Source organism: Sesamum indicum, linkage group LG12 (assembly GCF_026168435.1).
Source record: "Sesamum indicum cultivar Baizhima isolate 11 linkage group LG12, ASM2616843v1, whole genome shotgun sequence".
Taxonomy (NCBI): domain Eukaryota; kingdom Viridiplantae; phylum Streptophyta; class Magnoliopsida; order Lamiales; family Pedaliaceae; genus Sesamum; species Sesamum indicum.
The window spans coordinates 6,100,583-6,114,256 of NC_142668.1; the positions used below are offsets into that span (position 1 = coordinate 6,100,583).

A 13,674-nucleotide genomic window follows, 5' to 3' on the forward strand; every position below is an offset into this window, starting at 1 on the left:
CGGGGTGTTCCAACCGCACAAACACAGAAAGTGATTCTATTTTTGTTTGAAAAGTTAGTTTGATTCAAGCATTATGACTTACTACGAGTAACTTTGTGGAGGTGATAAACGACTACCAACAACTATGCAAGCCACTTCCTATATTATTAATGCAAACTACTTGTTATAACCGAAATAAATTAACTATGAGCCATCTCACTTAAACAACAAACTACAAACCAAGTACCTTGCATGCAGTAGCGGTTGTGTCTTCATCTTGCGAGGAGCAAAAATTGTTTTCCAAGCACTCAATTATATGTGGATCAAGAGCAACAACTCCAAATTGGCGAGTGAATGTTGCTTTTTTTTCTTTTTCTTTTCTCTTTTGGATATTGCTTTTTTTTTTGTTTCTTTTGCTTCTTTTTTTTTTTGGCAGATATTCCCATATTTTTCTGTTTCTTTTTCTTCTTCTTTCTTTTCTATATATTGCTTTTTTCTGTTTCTTTTTCTTTTTTTCCGCCGATATTCTTTTTTTCTTCGTTTTTTTTTTCTTCTTTTGTCGATATTGCTTTCCTCATTGGCTTCCTAGTTCTCTTGTGCTTGTCTCCAAGGCATCTTCAGAAATCTGTTGAAAAAATACGAGAAAAGTAGAGAGGTCAGTGTAAGACAACCTATCACTTATAAAAAATCGTTGCTGTAGCAGAAATTGTATGGAGCAAACGAATCAGGCAAACTGCAGCATTTCACTTGATTCTGCTGCACATTTTGTGTGCACTAATTTTGTAGAATGAATTTCATCAGCACCAGAAATCAATTATGCAGACTAATCCATTTAAACATATTGAAGTCTGCAATTCATTTACGCAAAAAAGTAGGAAATATGGAATGGGAGTTGCACGATCGATGCATGAGGTTCAACACGTAATCTACGTTAATTCTTACTTAAGCTAGAGCTGCACAATTACATTAATTTGCTATTAATCCTTGTGACTTACTTATTTCCTTGGAAACAGAACTATTTTCAAGTAACACTGAAGATGCACTCCCTCATCCTCTTTCTCCTGCCCAATTTTTAGGGCACCAAAAGAGCCTTAAATGAGTTCTTCCCTTTTATCCTTTGTTATTCGACATCAAAAGATAATAGCAGACACAATTAGGATTCAGAATGTAACAACTAGAAACAAGAGCTAAAATGCAATTATTTTTACGAGAAATCAGAAAACAGAGATAAGAGGAACAATTCTAGGTAATTCACATATTATACACCATATGTGTGCAAAGTGGTATTAAAATAGCATTCATGGTAATTGAATGAATGAGAACATAGAAACTCTTCATAAAAACGTTCACCAATAGGGAAGGACAATTACCACATAAGTTTCTTCAGGAACTACCGTAGCCCATACAATAGTTATTTCCATGGGGTTTCACGTTGTGCAATATGTAACCCCTTTTTCTGCAAACCTTGTGACCACATGTCCTAAGCTACGAAAGCGAAAAAATAGCTTAGACGCCTTGAAGGCGGTGAGTGGATTCCAAAGGAAGAAGAAAGAAAGAAACAACAAATAACGAAAAATCCTACCTCCAATTGATCCCAATTCCACCACTTTTGTGTAGCTTCAATGGATTTTAGAGCATATTTCCCCATTTCCCACTTCTGCATCTCCTTCTTATATTTTTTCATCTCATCACCTTCGGCTTTTGAAGCAGCTGTAAGCAGCTTCTCTTGCTATTTTAGAAGAATCAAGTAGATTAAATAATGTGTCACATAAATGAAAAACATGCAAGCACATCCGCATATAAACATATTCATATGCAGTTTTTGAGTAATGACTTACTTCTTTCAGTTGTTTCTTTTCTTCCATTAGACGAAGTATCTCCTCCTTTGATATTCTCTTTGGTTTCATTGTTTCATATGCCTTCTTTTTCACTTTTGTATAGCATCCATCTTTATCTTGTCGACTCAGTATTTGACCCACACAATCCATTGTACAGGCTTTGTCTTCACATGCCTAAGGAATCATCAATACAGCAATTTAAATAGGATTATAAAATTAACAATGGATCAATTTACATTAATTCATATATTTTAGTATGGTAGGTGATAAGATGGCATCAAGCCCTATCAATGAAAATTCTCTCTCTTGGATAGCACTGAAACAAACGTGTCACAGGCATGTCAAACGAATACAAAAGAATCCAAAAATATCCTAGCAGCCATCAATATGTCACCACCACTAACATATTTCAGTATGGTGACTGAAAAGATGGCAGCAATGTTTTCGCGACGTAGCCAATCTACTAGAAGGTAAGCTTTTAGGGCAAGCTCCAAAACAACAATACAGCTACCAGGGAATGAATTCACTCAATTATTGGAATAATGAGCATACGGAGGACACATATTCTCATAACTCTCATATACTATAAAATCCTTATCAAACAGAATTTCGAGAAATACTAGCACGAGACTCTTTAGATTTATATAATTTTCATGTGTGATAGAGTAAATAATAATGCTTCTACACCAGGCATTACAGAAACTGGAAGCCTAGGAAGCAATACATATCTGGGAGGAATTACAGAAAAATAAGTTGAGCTTTTCCATTGCATTTTGGTATAAATGGCCTACTATACGCAATTCTAGCTGTGATGTGCTCAATTGCAACACTGTTATTATAAGACTAGTTTTCATGAACAAGTGTTCGGGGTGTTCCAACCGCACAAACACAGAAAGTGATTCTATTTTTGTTTGAAAAGTTAGTTTGATTCAAGCATTATGACTTACTACGAGTAACTTTGTGGAGGTGATAAACGACTACCAACAACTATGCAAGCCACTTCCTATATTATTAATGCAAACTACTTGTTATAACCGAAATAAATTAACTATGAGCCATCTCACTTAAACAACAAACTACAAACCAAGTACCTTGCATGCAGTAGCGGTTGTGTCTTCATCTTGCGAGGAGCAAAAATTATTTTCCAAGCACTCAATTATATGTGGATCAAGAGCAACAACTCCAAATTGGCGAGTGAATGTTGCTTTTTTTTCTTTTTCTTTTCTCTTTTGGATATTGCTTTTTTTTTTGTTTCTTTTGCTTCTTTTTTTTTTTGGCAGATATTCCCATATTTTTCTGTTTCTTTTTCTTCTTCTTTCTTTTCTATATATTGCTTTTTTCTGTTTCTTTTTCTTTTTTTCCGCCGATATTCTTTTTTTCTTCGTTTTTTTTTTCTTCTTTTGTCGATATTGCTTTCCTCATTGGCTTCCTAGTTCTCTTGTGCTTGTCTCCAAGGCATCTTCAGAAATCTGTTGAAAAAATACGAGAAAAGTAGAGAGGTCAGTGTAAGACAACCTATCACTTATAAAAAATCGTTGCTGTAGCAGAAATTGTATGGAGCAAACGAATCAGGCAAACTGCAGCATTTCACTTGATTCTGCTGCACATTTTGTGTGCACTAATTTTGTAGAATGAATTTCATCAGCACCAGAAATCAATTATGCAGACTAATCCATTTAAACATATTGAAGTCTGCAATTCATTTACGCAAAAAAGTAGGAAATATGGAATGGGAGTTGCACGATCGATGCATGAGGTTCAACACGTAATCTACGTTAATTCTTACTTAAGCTAGAGCTGCACAATTACATTAATTTGCTATTAATCCTTGTGACTTACTTATTTCCTTGGAAACAGAACTATTTTCAAGTAACACTGAAGATGCACTCCCTCATCCTCTTTCTCCTGCCCAATTTTTAGGGCACCAAAAGAGCCTTAAATGAGTTCTTCCCTTTTATCCTTTGTTATTCGACATCAAAAGATAATAGCAGACACAATTAGGATTCAGAATGTAACAACTAGAAACAAGAGCTAAAATGCAATTATTTTTACGAGAAATCAGAAAACAGAGATAAGAGGAACAATTCTAGGTAATTCACATATTATACACCATATGTGTGCAAAGTGGTATTAAAATAGCATTCATGGTAATTGAATGAATGAGAACATAGAAACTCTTCATAAAAACGTTCACCAATAGGGAAGGACAATTACCACATAAGTTTCTTCAGGAACTACCGTAGCCCATACAATAGTTATTTCCATGGGGTTTCACGTTGTGCAATATGTAACCCCTTTTTCTGCAAACCTTGTGACCACATGTCCTAAGCTACGAAAGCGAAAAAATAGCTTAGACGCCTTGAAGGCGGTGAGTGGATTCCAAAGGAAGAAGAAAGAAAGAAACAACAAATAACGAAAAATCCTACCTCCAATTGATCCCAATTCCACCACTTTTGTGTAGCTTCAATGGATTTTAGAGCATATTTCCCCATTTCCCACTTCTGCATCTCCTTCTTATATTTTTTCATCTCATCACCTTCGGCTTTTGAAGCAGCTGTAAGCAGCTTCTCTTGCTATTTTAGAAGAATCAAGTAGATTAAATAATGTGTCACATAAATGAAAAACATGCAAGCACATCCGCATATAAACATATTCATATGCAGTTTTTGAGTAATGACTTACTTCTTTCAGTTGTTTCTTTTCTTCCATTAGACGAAGTATCTCCTCCTTTGATATTCTCTTTGGTTTCATTGTTTCATATGCCTTCTTTTTCACTTTTGTATAGCATCCATCTTTATCTTGTCGACTCAGTATTTGACCCACACAATCCATTGTACAGGCTTTGTCTTCACATGCCTAAGGAATCATCAATACAGCAATTTAAATAGGATTATAAAATTAACAATGGATCAATTTACATTAATTCATATATTTTAGTATGGTAGGTGATAAGATGGCATCAAGCCCTATCAATGAAAATTCTCTCTCTTGGATAGCACTGAAACAAACGTGTCACAGGCATGTCAAACGAATACAAAAGAATCCAAAAATATCCTAGCAGCCATCAATATGTCACCACCACTAACATATTTCAGTATGGTGACTGAAAAGATGGCAGCAATGTTTTCGCGACGTAGCCAATCTACTAGAAGGTAAGCTTTTAGGGCAAGCTCCAAAACAACAATACAGCTACCAGGGAATGAATTCACTCAATTATTGGAATAATGAGCATACGGAGGACACATATTCTCATAACTCTCATATACTATAAAATCCTTATCAAACAGAATTTCGAGAAATACTAGCACGAGACTCTTTAGATTTATATAATTTTCATGTGTGATAGAGTAAATAATAATGCTTCTACACCAGGCATTACAGAAACTGGAAGCCTAGGAAGCAATACATATCTGGGAGGAATTACAGAAAAATAAGTTGAGCTTTTCCATTGCATTTTGGTATAAATGGCCTACTATACGCAATTCTAGCTGTGATGTGCTCAATTGCAACACTGTTATTATAAGACTAGTTTTCATGAACAAGTGTTCGGGGTGTTCCAACCGCACAAACACAGAAAGTGATTCTATTTTTGTTTGAAAAGTTAGTTTGATTCAAGCATTATGACTTACTACGAGTAACTTTGTGGAGGTGATAAACGACTACCAACAACTATGCAAGCCACTTCCTATATTATTAATGCAAACTACTTGTTATAACCGAAATAAATTAACTATGAGCCATCTCACTTAAACAACAAACTACAAACCAAGTACCTTGCATGCAGTAGCGGTTGTGTCTTCATCTTGCGAGGAGCAAAAATTATTTTCCAAGCACTCAATTATATGTGGATCAAGAGCAACAACTCCAAATTGGCGAGTGAATGTTGCTTTTTTTTCTTTTTCTTTTCTCTTTTGGATATTGCTTTTTTTTTTGTTTCTTTTGCTTCTTTTTTTTTTTGGCAGATATTCCCATATTTTTCTGTTTCTTTTTCTTCTTCTTTCTTTTCTATATATTGCTTTTTTCTGTTTCTTTTTCTTTTTTTCCGCCGATATTCTTTTTTTCTTCGTTTTTTTTTTCTTCTTTTGTCGATATTGCTTTCCTCATTGGCTTCCTAGTTCTCTTGTGCTTGTCTCCAAGGCATCTTCAGAAATCTGTTGAAAAAATACGAGAAAAGTAGAGAGGTCAGTGTAAGACAACCTATCACTTATAAAAAATCGTTGCTGTAGCAGAAATTGTATGGAGCAAACGAATCAGGCAAACTGCAGCATTTCACTTGATTCTGCTGCACATTTTGTGTGCACTAATTTTGTAGAATGAATTTCATCAGCACCAGAAATCAATTATGCAGACTAATCCATTTAAACATATTGAAGTCTGCAATTCATTTACGCAAAAAAGTAGGAAATATGGAATGGGAGTTGCACGATCGATGCATGAGGTTCAACACGTAATCTACGTTAATTCTTACTTAAGCTAGAGCTGCACAATTACATTAATTTGCTATTAATCCTTGTGACTTACTTATTTCCTTGGAAACAGAACTATTTTCAAGTAACACTGAAGATGCACTCCCTCATCCTCTTTCTCCTGCCCAATTTTTAGGGCACCAAAAGAGCCTTAAATGAGTTCTTCCCTTTTATCCTTTGTTATTCGACATCAAAAGATAATAGCAGACACAATTAGGATTCAGAATGTAACAACTAGAAACAAGAGCTAAAATGCAATTATTTTTACGAGAAATCAGAAAACAGAGATAAGAGGAACAATTCTAGGTAATTCACATATTATACACCATATGTGTGCAAAGTGGTATTAAAATAGCATTCATGGTAATTGAATGAATGAGAACATAGAAACTCTTCATAAAAACGTTCACCAATAGGGAAGGACAATTACCACATAAGTTTCTTCAGGAACTACCGTAGCCCATACAATAGTTATTTCCATGGGGTTTCACGTTGTGCAATATGTAACCCCTTTTTCTGCAAACCTTGTGACCACATGTCCTAAGCTACGAAAGCGAAAAAATAGCTTAGACGCCTTGAAGGCGGTGAGTGGATTCCAAAGGAAGAAGAAAGAAAGAAACAACAAATAACGAAAAATCCTACCTCCAATTGATCCCAATTCCACCACTTTTGTGTAGCTTCAATGGATTTTAGAGCATATTTCCCCATTTCCCACTTCTGCATCTCCTTCTTATATTTTTTCATCTCATCACCTTCGGCTTTTGAAGCAACTGTAAGCAGCTTCTCTTGCTATTTTAGAAGAATCAAGTAGATTAAATAATGTGTCACATAAATGAAAAACATGCAAGCACATCCGCATATAAACATATTCATATGCAGTTTTTGAGTAATGACTTACTTCTTTCAGTTGTTTCTTTTCTTCCATTAGACGAAGTATCTCCTCCTTTGATATTCTCTTTGGTTTCATTGTTTCATATGCCTTCTTTTTCACTTTTGTATAGCATCCATCTTTATCTTGTCGACTCAGTATTTGACCCACACAATCCATTGTACAGGCTTTGTCTTCACATGCCTAAGGAATCATCAATACAGCAATTTAAATAGGATTATAAAATTAACAATGGATCAATTTACATTAATTCATATATTTTAGTATGGTAGGTGATAAGATGGCATCAAGCCCTATCAATGAAAATTCTCTCTCTTGGATAGCACTGAAACAAACGTGTCACAGGCATGTCAAACGAATACAAAAGAATCCAAAAATATCCTAGCAGCCATCAATATGTCACCACCACTAACATATTTCAGTATGGTGACTGAAAAAATGGCAGCAATGTTTTCGCGACGTAGCCAATCTACTAGAAGGTAAGCTTTTAGGGCAAGCTCCAAAACAACAATACAGCTACCAGGGAATGAATTCACTCAATTATTGGAATAATGAGCATACGGAGGACACATATTCTCATAACTCTCATATACTATAAAATCCTTATCAAACAGAATTTCGAGAAATACTAGCACGAGACTCTTTAGATTTATATAATTTTCATGTGTGATAGAGTAAATAATAATGCTTCTACACCAGGCATTACAGAAACTGGAAGCCTAGGAAGCAATACATATCTGGGAGGAATTACAGAAAAATAAGTTGAGCTTTTCCATTGCATTTTGGTATAAATGGCCTACTATACGCAATTCTAGCTGTGATGTGCTCAATTGCAACACTGTTATTATAAGACTAGTTTTCATGAACAAGTGTTCGGGGTGTTCCAACCGCACAAACACAGAAAGTGATTCTATTTTTGTTTGAAAAGTTAGTTTGATTCAAGCATTATGACTTACTACGAGTAACTTTGTGGAGGTGATAAACGACTACCAACAACTATGCAAGCCACTTCCTATATTATTAATGCAAACTACTTGTTATAACCGAAATAAATTAACTATGAGCCATCTCACTTAAACAACAAACTACAAACCAAGTACCTTGCATGGAATAGCGGTTATGTCTTCATCTTGCGAGGAGCAAAAATTGTTTTCCAAGCACTCAATTGTATGTGGATCAAGAGCAACAACTCCAAATTGGCGACTGGATGTTGCGTTTTTTTCTTTTTCTTTTCTCTTTTGGACATTGCTTTTTTTTGTTTCTTTTGCTTCTTTATTTTTTGAATATATTGCTTTTTTTCTATTTCTTTTTCTTCTTTTTTTTGCGGATATTCCCCTTTTTTCTGTTTCTTTTTCTTCTTCTTTCTTTTCTATATATTTCTTTTTCATTTTTTCCGCCGATATTCTTTTTTTCTTCATTTTTTTTTTCTTCTTTTGTCGATATTGCTTTCCTCATTGGCTTCCTAGTTCTCTTTAGCTTGTCTCCAAGGCATCTTCAGAAATCTGTTGAAAAAATACGAGAAAAGTAGAGAGGTCAGTGTAAGACAACCTATCACATTTAAAAAATCGTTGCTGTAGCAGAAATTGTATGGAGCAAACGAAACAGGCAAACTGCAGCATTTCACTTGATTCTGTTGCACATTTTTTGTGCACTAATTTTTGCAGAATGAATTTCAGCAGCACCAGAAATCAATTATGCAGAATAATCCATTTAAATATATTGAAGTCTGCAATTCATTTACGCAAAAAAGTTGGAAATATGAAATGTGAGTTGCACGATCGATGCATGAGGTTCAACACGTAATCTACGTTAATTCTTACTTAAGCTAGAGCTGCACAATTACATTAATTTGTTATCTAATCCTAGTGACTTACGTATTTCCTTGGAAATAGAACTATTTTCAAGTAACACTGAAAATGCACACCTCATCCTCTTTCTCCTACCCAATTTTTAGGGAACCAAAAGAGCCTTAATTGAGTTCATCCCCTATTCCTTTGTCATTCGAAATCAGAAGATAATAATAGACAGGATTCAGAATGTAACAACTAGAAACGAAGAGCACAAAAGCAATCTTTTTTAAGAGATATCGAAAAACAGAGATAAGAGGAACATTCTAGTTAATTCACATATTCATACACCATATGTGTGCAAAGTAGTATTAAAATAGCATTCATGGTAATTGAATGAATGAGAACATAGAAAATCTTCATAAAAACGTTCACCAATAGGGAAAGGACAATTACCACATAAGTTTCTTCAGGAACTACTGTGGTCCATACAATAGTTCTTTCCATGGGGTTTGACCTTGTGCAATATGTAACCCCTTTTTCTGCAAACCTTGTGACCAGATGTCCTAAGCTATGAAAGCGAAAAAATAGCTCAGGCTCCTTGAAGGCGGTGAGTGGATTCCAAAGGAAGAAGAAAGAAAGAAACACAAATAACGTAAGATCCTACCTTCAATTGATCCCAATTCAACCACTTTTTTTGTAAATTTCAGCTACAATGGATTTTAGAGCATATTTCCCCATTTCCCACTTCTGCATCTCCTTATATTTTTTCATCTCAGCACCTTCGGCTTTTGAAGCAGCTGTAAGCAGCTTCTCTTGCTATTTTAGAAGAATCAAGTAGATTAAATAATGTGTTAGATAAATGAAAAACATGCAAGCACATCCACATATAAACCTATTCATATGTATTTTTTGAGTAATTACTTACTTCTTTCAGTTGTTTCTTTTCTTCCATTAGACGAAGTATCTCCTCCTCTGATATTCTCTTTGGTTTCATTGTTTCATATGCCTTCTTTTTCTCTTTTGTATGGCATACATCTTTATCTTTTCAACTCAGGATTTGACCCACACAATCCATTGTACAGGCTTTGTCTTCACATGCCTAAGGAATCATCAATACAACAATTTAAATAGGATTATATAATAAACAGTGGATCAATCTACATTAATTCGCACATTAAATCTTCTCTTGCTATTTAGAAGAATCAAGTAGATTAAGTGATGTGTGAGATGAATGAAAAACATGCAAGCACATCCATATATAAACATATTCGAGGGAAACCTCCGTACTCGAAAAGCCTTAAAAGATCACTATATTGGCCGTGAATGTCACCTGAAGTAATGCCAAAGATAGATAAGATCATGTTCATGACAGTTCTTCTGCACAGGTCAGCATGACTCTAAGTTATGACAACTGAAACTGATGGACTGGTGAGGCAAATTGATAGCTAGTTATCAGAGTAAATAAACCAGCAAAAGAAAAGAAGAGTAAAGTAAAGGAAAATTAAGAAAGAAGACAATCAACCAGAAAAGTAGAAGACTAAAAGATTGCATTTTCCCTTGCCTTCTCCCCTTTTACTGCTTCAAAAATTGAGATACCAAAATATGGAGACAGGTCAGACATAGGCCAAGCACTTAAGCACTGTAACAAGTATAAAGGGGACTGGCAAGACATGAAAAACGCTACAGTTAAGAACATTGGTTTCTGAAGTAGCCTAATTGACTCCAATATTAGTTAAATTTACTTCATTTGTAGACACAAATACTTCAGAACTTTGATCCATCCACAGGACACTTTATCCAAGCATTGGCAATTTAAGTAACAGCCACAAAGATGTGGTAGAGTTGAAAGATATAGTAACTACACGTAGGGAACTTGTCCAATGAGGCTTCAACCATAATTTGCTGCTATAATTTGCGACTTCAAGTCTCTTTAAGCTGTACAAATCTTATAGTGAAGTAAGTTAAAATACAACTAAGCCAGTTCATCGAGTAAATTGGATTTGTATCAGGTCGTTATCCCCTTCACTTTCCCACTTCAACCCACCAAACTGATGGAATTAGAGTGAAGACTCCCACAACATTTCAACTTGAGCTCACTATAATGTAGGTTCCATCTATAGTGTATGCCCTCACTTCCTCCTGCAAATATCTGAATTTTTAGGAAAATAAAGAATTACAGAAACAATTCTCGACACAACTTTTCAACTATCTCTCTCATTTTTTTAATCAGCTTTCTCTTTTGCTCATTATAAAAGTCTAATCCTTCTTTGCATCAGAGATCATTAATTAAGTTTGGCACTTCCTGTGAATGTGTGATGCCCAGAGAATATTATGAGTAATTCCTTTTCCTTCTAATTCTCTGCAAGAAACTGTGCAGGAACTCTGTTGAGTATCAAGCTATGTCTTCAATCAAGCGTTCAGATTCCATCCTGCTTAGAATAGCTCCCTATTCATCATTGACAACCACATTCATATCAAGAAAAAGCCTCAACCACCAGTATATCACTTATACCTGAAAATGATGCTACATCACTTACCTAGGCACATATAATTGCAGCCTATTGAATAATAGCAATAAACCTTGTTGTCGAGATAGAGAATACATAATCACAGAGAAAGAACCTAAACATTCACGGCCAAAGTCAAAGCCTAAGCCCGTTCAAACATGAAAGATTCTATTGTATGGAACTTTTTCTTAAGAAATTAAAAGATGCCAGCCAGCACTACAGATATGTTTTTTCTTGAGTTGCCACTTGCCACAATAATGAAATCAACATTAAAATATTAATTTTTCATGACAAAGATCATAACAGACAATTAGCAATCTTTTTTTACTAATCATGAAAACTTGCATTTGAGCAAAAACATGACAAGCCAAACAACTCATATAGCTGAAGTATGCAGTTTTTGAGTAATGACTTACTTCTTTCAGTTGTTTCTTTTTTTCCATTAGACGATGTATCTCCACCTTTGATATTCTCTTTTGTTTCATTGTTTCATATGCTTTCTTTTTCTCTTTTGTATAACATCCATTTTTATCTTGTCGAGGATTTGACCCACAGAATCCATTGTGCAGGCTTTGTCTTCACTTGCCTAAGACATCATCATCAATATAGCACTATGCAGATTAAGTTACTGGTTTCTTCCAAAGAGGTTTTTGCAATAAATCGCAATGCTATAAACAAAAATAGTAAACATTTTTTCTTGATAAGTTACATGAACCTAAAGCAACAAGGACAAGTGCCACCTAAGGTGAAACCGTAGCATGGGCATTACCACATTGGAAACTAAAGAGGATCCTAAATGGATGAAAAAAGTTGGGAAATTTCGCAAGTTTTAAATATTTACAAGACTAACCATGCTAAAAGAGACCCTACTCCATATACAGCTATTAGTATTGCTCATTATTTCATCAAGACGCTTGATGTTAACCACTTTGCCTGTATAACTTGGCGCAATAATGGGAGGAATGCCGAACATTAGAAACTTTGAAACATGATGAAGCAAATAACTTCATGCAGCTATAAGTACATGAATGTCAAAGAAACGCACCATATCCATCACGAAAAGCATCCTCTATGAACTTTGATGGAAGAACATTAGCTCCTTTGCACACCAATCCTTGAAACTCTTTGTTTGGTTCTACCTTGTAATAAAATATGTTGAAATAAATTCATATTCTCAAACCAGGACTAGCAACTGAGTAACTTAGTCACCAGCTCATTGGAGTAACTGGTTGACTTAGTGCTAAGAAACTGTTTAGATAGCATATCAACTGTTTACACACACAAACACATGAACATATATATATATATATATATATATATATGATTCCATGTGTGTGTCTTTTACCGGTAAAACAAATAAATATATCATATAACTGCAAATAAGATAAAAAGAGTGAAAGAGATACACAGCAAATCCCTTTCCCCGCACACCATTCTTCCAAACACAAATAGATAGATGCATACACCCTTACATATCCCTGAAAGAGTTGTCTATTTCACTGAATTTTTCTATAGAGTATTTGCAGCAAATTCAAAGAATTAGACGAATTTCCTTCAAAAGAAAAGATATCTTGTTTGACGTGGGTAGAGAAAGAATCGTGGTAATATTCCCTTAAAGAAGCACTCTATTTACATCTCTCAACTTTCCTCTAAAACTCCTCCATATCCAAATCCACCATCAAATGACTGTCCTCCCATCAACAAGAAAATGCACTAGCAGTAAGCAAATTGTTTTAAGCATCCTACTTCAAGACCAAATTGGTCCTTGAATTCACATTAATATTTAATGGTGAAATAATGAAATCGGATAGTTCTCAGTAAATATGGTAAGTGATGAGGATGTCGCAAGGAGATGCTGATTAAAACAAAGCTTTGCCAGATGGTCGCGTATAAGGTCGCAGGTCGATGCGAAGAAAAGGCATGAACAAGATCGCAAAGTGAGATCGCAGGATCGCATGTGGCACATTGTGACTTGATGACGTCTCAAATCGGGCCCCATGAATCCGAATCCAACCCATATTATATATCGGACAGGTGTCCACCGGAAGAATAGCTGAGTCATTGCATAGATAAGCCTGAAGCCGACACCTGTCCAACAGGAGGGTCCCATCTTCACTCACCTATAAATACCCCAAGTCCACACTGAGAGAAGGTACACTGTTCATCTACATTTATATTTTAGATCGCTGAATTTTACCTTCGATC

General features: G+C 35.1%; 1 long non-coding RNA gene across 1 annotated transcript; it reads right to left on the reverse strand.

Moving 5' to 3' along the window:
- Positions 1-341: 341 nt before the first annotated feature.
- LOC148784793 (uncharacterized) lies at positions 342-7,025 on the reverse strand. Its single transcript, XR_016063352.1, has 11 exons — positions 6,926-7,025; positions 6,714-6,828; positions 5,591-5,968; positions 4,500-4,673; positions 4,244-4,390; positions 4,032-4,146; positions 2,909-3,286; positions 1,818-1,991; positions 1,562-1,708; positions 1,350-1,464; positions 342-604 (listed from the first exon to the last, which is right to left on the reverse strand). It is a non-coding gene; the product is annotated as an uncharacterized LOC148784793 (long non-coding RNA).
- Positions 7,026-13,674: the final 6,649 nt, after the last annotated feature.